At 27.6% G+C, this 6,011-nt stretch overlaps 1 pseudogene; it reads left to right on the top strand.

Moving 5' to 3' along the window:
• The first annotated feature begins 1,082 nt into the window (after window positions 1-1,082).
• On the top strand, window positions 1,083-6,007 carry LOC143607433 (replication protein A 70 kDa DNA-binding subunit B-like; annotated as a pseudogene).
• The last annotated feature ends 4 nt before the right edge of the window (window positions 6,008-6,011 follow it).

Here is a 6,011-nt window from a genome sequence, read left to right as displayed (position 1 = left end):
CAACTAATTTTAGATATTAACTAACAATGAAAATAAAATAAAATATAAGGCTATAATAAATAAAACAGAAATAAATCAGCATTCACACCGTTTAAAATTACAATCAACAACCTCGCTAACTCAGTTTTCATATACATTTTCCATTTACCTTTAAAACTATATATTTGGGACAATAATTTCTATACACAGATTTGTAATTTTGTTTTTTTCTATGTTATAAGAAATAAAACATATAATTTATCACCCATTGACCCTGTTTAAAATTCCAATCAAGAATCTGGCTAATTAAATTCTCATGTACATTTTTCAATTTCGTTTAAAAGTATATATTTGTTGTTATTTATTTACATTTACGGATTAACAATAATTAAATTTCAAAAATTACAAACCATATTTTAGATTTTAAAATAAACTTTTACTTTTCAATTGATTTGTCTTTTCAAAACATTGTCAATATCCATTGGATATTTTCATGTTTTTCAGTTTTTATCCGTTTTAATGTATTGTTTTTAGAAAGTTAAGCTTGACCTTACTTAAATATGTTGATAAACTTTTCATATATAATGAATATTAAATTTAAATTTTTTAAAATTGTAAGAAAAATATTCAATACTTAAACTATATATTTGGGACAATAGTTTATATTTTGAAAATTATAAATTTTTAATCTGAAACTTTATAATCATAGATTTGTAATAACTATATTTTGAAAATTATAAACTGTAGTTTATATTTTTAACTAAACTTAAACTTTTAAAGTGTTTAGTCTTTTCAAAATATTGTAAATATTTTATGGATATTTTGATGCATTCTGTTTTTAACCGTTTTTATGTATTAGTTTATGTAAAAGTTGGTACAAACTTATATTTGTTTAGTCTTAATAAAGTTCTCTTTAGAGAAAATCTTTCCCAATTTAGTTAACAATTTATCAAATCAAGAAAGAAGATTTGCCTTCTATTTTTCATATAGCCTAAAATAGATTGTTGTTTTTCCTCTACAAATACTCCCCCACATGCTCACAATTTTGCACGCTCACCTCTCACTTGTCTTTAATTTCTGTATTGTATCTTTCTTGTGAAGTCATGGAGCACGGGTATATTCTAATACTTTATGTTGTAATGCATTCTTTATTTATATCAGCTTATAATTAATAAATTTGTTTTTTGCATATTATTTTGGTACAGAAACATCACTTATTTGAAGGATTTAGATTTGGCTTGTCGTGATTACACTGTCAAAGTTCGTGTAATCCGTTTATGGAAGCAGCCTTTGTATAATAATCCAAATCAGTTTTACTCAATTGAAATGATTGTTGTGGATGAACAGGTATATCTTAATCCATTTAATTTATACATTTTTTTTTAAATTATGTTGTTTTATTTTTCATATCTTTTTGACCTATACTTTTTACTTACAGGGAACCACAATACAAGCTAATGTTCTTAGAAGATGGTTTCCCAAATTTGAAAGTCTTCTTCATGAATCCGGTTATTTTTACCATTCTTTTATTTTTATAGTCAACAATATTATTTTTACTTTGCACAGTTGTTATCATATGTTGATTTCTTATTTGTTATTATATTAGTTTAGAATTTATATTATAATTTTGTAGTAAATATTGATAACATTTACTATAATTCTTTATACTAATTTTTTTAATAGTTATTTACACTCTATTTTTTTCTTCATTGTATTTGTATTATATTTGAACATATGTTAAAAAATTAGTATGTATCTTTAAGTAATTTTAGGAATATTTGTCAAATTGTATGTGAATTAAAGTTATTTGTATTTTGTAGTTTTCCATTTTTATTCAAAAGAGTATAACCTATTTTGTGTTCCAACTTTTTTTATTTATTATTAAAATTAATAAATAATTGTAGATATTATTAATGAATCAGCTTCTTTATAATATTATCCTCTTTTTATACTTAATATTACTTTTACTTTGCATAATTAATATCATATGTTGATTTTTTATTTTTTTTAGATTATGCTTTTAGTTTTTTTAAAATCACTAAATCATTTTTTGATTAAATCTTATTTACACTTCTTTAATTTTATTTTTGTAGACTGTTATTACATTGTGAGGCCTACGATTGGTTTGAATGACTTAAAGTACAAATATGTGAACAACCAAAACAAGCTTGGTATTTTTGTGGACATGATGTGTTCCCATGTTTTGATTTCTCTGGTCCAGTATATGGATTCTGTTTCACAGATTTTAAGGATATCATTGAAAAAACTGTTCCTGATAATCAAGCTTTAGGTAAACAGATTTTATATTGTACAATTATTTTATTTCTCTGTACTTTAACTTTTTATATTTAAATCCACAAATTATTTTTCCAGATGTTATTGGTTTTGTTGCTGACGTCAAAGATCTGAAGCAATTCAAGACATCAAAGGATAAAGACACAAAGAAAGTGAATGTCATTCTTCAAGATCTTGAGTATGTATTCAGTCTTAATATTTTATTATTATAAATTTAGTTTGTAACCACTTTTGTTGAAATACTATTTTTAATTCTGTTTTGCAAGGATGAATTCAATTTACCTTTCTTTGTTGGATTCTTATGTTGATTCTGTTTTAGAGCACTGGCAAAACAGAAATGAAAATGGTGTTATTGTTGTTGTACTCCAGTTTGACACATTGAAGTACTTTGGTCGTTTCGGTTATGTAAACAACTGTTTTAATGTTTCAAAGCTATTTGTGAATTCTGGCATTGTTGAAATTACTTCATTTCAAAACAGGTTTTATACATTCATTATTAAAGTTTCATATTACAATATAATATGATTTTGCATATTTTTTATTTTACTCACTAAATTTTTCATTTTTTATCAGCCTCCTTCAAAACTCTGCTGGTTCATCATGTTCCACCCAATCATCTAGGTTATCTGGAATGTTTTTATCCCTCTATGATGAATATGTTGTAAGGAGCGAATTTGTTAACATAGCTGAGATAACTTTGAATGAGGTAAACTTTATTTGACTTTTTTTAATATTTAATATTTATGTTATGTTATAATAGAGTTAACATAAATATAGGTGAAGTCTGTGGTTATTGCTGGTACTGTTCGGATGATACAAGAAGAATTGCCCTGGTATTATTTTGCTTGTAAAACTTGTCACAAGAAGGTTACAAAAAAGTGTGATAGTGATGAACATACTGTGGGTGTTTTGGTTGATCAAGAAGATGTTTTTGAATGTAAAACAGAGAGTTGCAATAATACTATTATTGAAGTTGTTGAAAGGTAATATTATATTTAAATTTTATCATCATATTTTTAATATAATCATAGTATGTTACATGATTTATTATTTATTGTCACACCCCGACCAAAGGCGGCGGAACATGCCGGGGTGCAACGATTGCTCATAAGCGCATGACACTATTTAAAGCGACAATATTTAACAAACTCATTTCATTTCATAACATCGAAAATGTCACATAACCAAATATTCATAACTCAAATACAACAAAATATAACAAAATATAGCAAATCAAATATTGTTCATTTTTGCTAATATCCTAACGGTATTTGTGATGTTTTCTTCACCGAACTCCATAATCAACCTAGATGCAAACCTGTAACATTTCATAAAATAAAGTTTATCAACACAAAGGTTGGTGAGCAATTCATAAGTTTGAACAATTGATATATAGTATGAAAAGCCACAAAACTAGTATACAAAACCATAAATAATAGCTATAAACTTGGATAAATAGTTATCGCTAACAAGTTAGCGACACCCAACTATAAGGGGTTGCCAAATAGTTTAGGATTTTATAGTTATCGTTAATTGCATTACGTTAACGACACCTTGCCATGAGGGGTTGCCAAATGGTCTAGGATTTATAGTTCCACCATCCAAAAGCGATAAACACATAGTCAAATAAGCATAGAACACCAAATCGAGCAATTATTCAAGTAAGGTATACAACAACGTTTGTGGTTTAAGACCCAAGTATAAAACATTTAGTTTAGATAAGTTGAAATGTCACCCCCAAAATAAAAGATAGAAAACGGGGTATGAAGTTACTCACGTTCAAGTAATAAACTTGAAAGATTGATTATTTGGAGATTTGCCGGAACGACGAGTTTAACGTATGAAGCCTAAATAAAAGAAAGTCTTGGATTTAGAAAGGTTGTATTGAAGATCTTTAAATAAAATAATTGTTGCAAAAACTAATCAATTAAAGTTCAAGGTTTAAAATGTAACTATTTAAGAATTTATAATAATAACCCTTTTTAAAAATGTAAGTTTGCACAAAACCGGGTTAAAGTATCTAACCTTAATATTTACTTAACCAATGTTAAGTAATAAGGTGGGGAAAATGCTAAAATGCAAGTTCCATTAGGCTAAAGATACTAAAACAGGTTTTTAACGAGTGTTCGGGTTGTCGGTTCGGGTCTTGACAAATGGTCGAACCCAAAGTCAACTTTCCAAAATATTAATTGTTATGAGATAACTCATTAAAACATACTAACACTTAACCAAGTACGTAGATCTATTGTTTAGAACTAACAACGCACGTTAAGCGAGTGTTCGGTTTTGTCGGTCCAAACTATGTTATGAGATCAAGTTGGATCCAACTATTCCAAGTACTTAAGAAAATAATTAAAATCAGTTTGTAAACTATTTTTTAAAGAAATATACAAGTCTTGATAACTAAAAACACACTTGTGTGTCTTAAGCGAGTAAAAGTCGGTATAGTTCGGTCTCCATCTCACAAATAGTTCATAGATGGTTTCTACATGCCCAAATATCATAGAACTTGTATATTGGTTTATAAATGAAGAAAACTTAAATTTTACAACAAAAAAAGTTATCTACAAGTCTTTTAAGCAAAAGTTTCGGTTTAGTTCGGTTTCCATCTCCCAACGAGTTCATAGATGGATTCCATATGCTTAATATCAAAGAACTTGTAAAAATGATTTTTGAAACTCAAATCTAGCAATAAACATGTTTAAACAACTATTTTAACAAAACTAGTAAACAAAAGTTCGGTTTTTGGTTTGGACTAGTTTCGGTTAAACCGAGGTTAGTCTTATACAAACCCACACCATGGAACTTGTAAATAAGATGAACAAACTAAAGGGTTAGAAGTTAGTCATAAGTGATATGTATAATAAGTTATGTGTGTGTAAATATATATCAAGAACACGAAGTCCTCCATGAAGCCTTGCCTTATGACATTCGAAACTTAACCAACCAAAGTCGGTGAAGTAACAAATAAAGGAAACAAGGGGTGTGTATTATATATATGTTGTACCACCATATTCAAGAGTTAGTAATGTTAGATGAACAAGTTAGAATGAAAGACTATAGTTAGTTTGACTTGAGAAGTCAAAACTTCAAGAATACATAAGAAATAACAACCTTGAATCTATGGAGTTTGAGAGAGTCTTTGGAGATGTAGCAAGAGTAAAATGAAGAAGATGGGTGTGTATATATAGGGAAGGAGTGAAGGGTTGGGTATAAAGATTCTTTTATGGGTTGCATAAAAATGTGTATGTTTAAATGGTCAAACAATGCATAATATAAAAAAAATATATATATTATATATTTTATATATTTTAAATGACAAGATCCAATATTTTATATATTTGAAATGTTCGGGGTTACAAACGGGTCGGGTTTACATAACAAAAGTGACCCGAAATTGACGAATGTCACATTTATGCAGGCTGAAACTCCCATTGGTGGTTCAGAATTCTACAGGAAGTGTTTCTTTGACAGTTTTTGACAGAGAAGCTTCGAAAATTCTCAACACTTCTGCTAAAGCTTTAGTTGACAAACATGCTGCTATAAGATACCATTATTACTTTATAATTTTTCTGGCTTATATTTTTAATTTTAATAACTATTTGATGTTAATATTGTTGTAAAATGTTACTTAAAACAGGGTGGTGATAAAGCTTTGTATCCTGATGAGTTCGATGTTCTTGTGGGGAAAAAGTTTGCATTTCGGATTGATATTACCGAGTTTAATCAGAAAAATA

The sequence above is a fragment of the Bidens hawaiensis genome, unplaced genomic scaffold (genome assembly GCF_021521415.1).
Source record: "Bidens hawaiensis isolate Kalapana, Puna unplaced genomic scaffold, B.hawaiensis_p1.1 tig00082166_1, whole genome shotgun sequence".
In the NCBI taxonomy this organism is placed as follows: domain Eukaryota; kingdom Viridiplantae; phylum Streptophyta; class Magnoliopsida; order Asterales; family Asteraceae; genus Bidens; species Bidens hawaiensis.
This window is presented reverse-complemented; position numbering and strand designations above follow the sequence as displayed.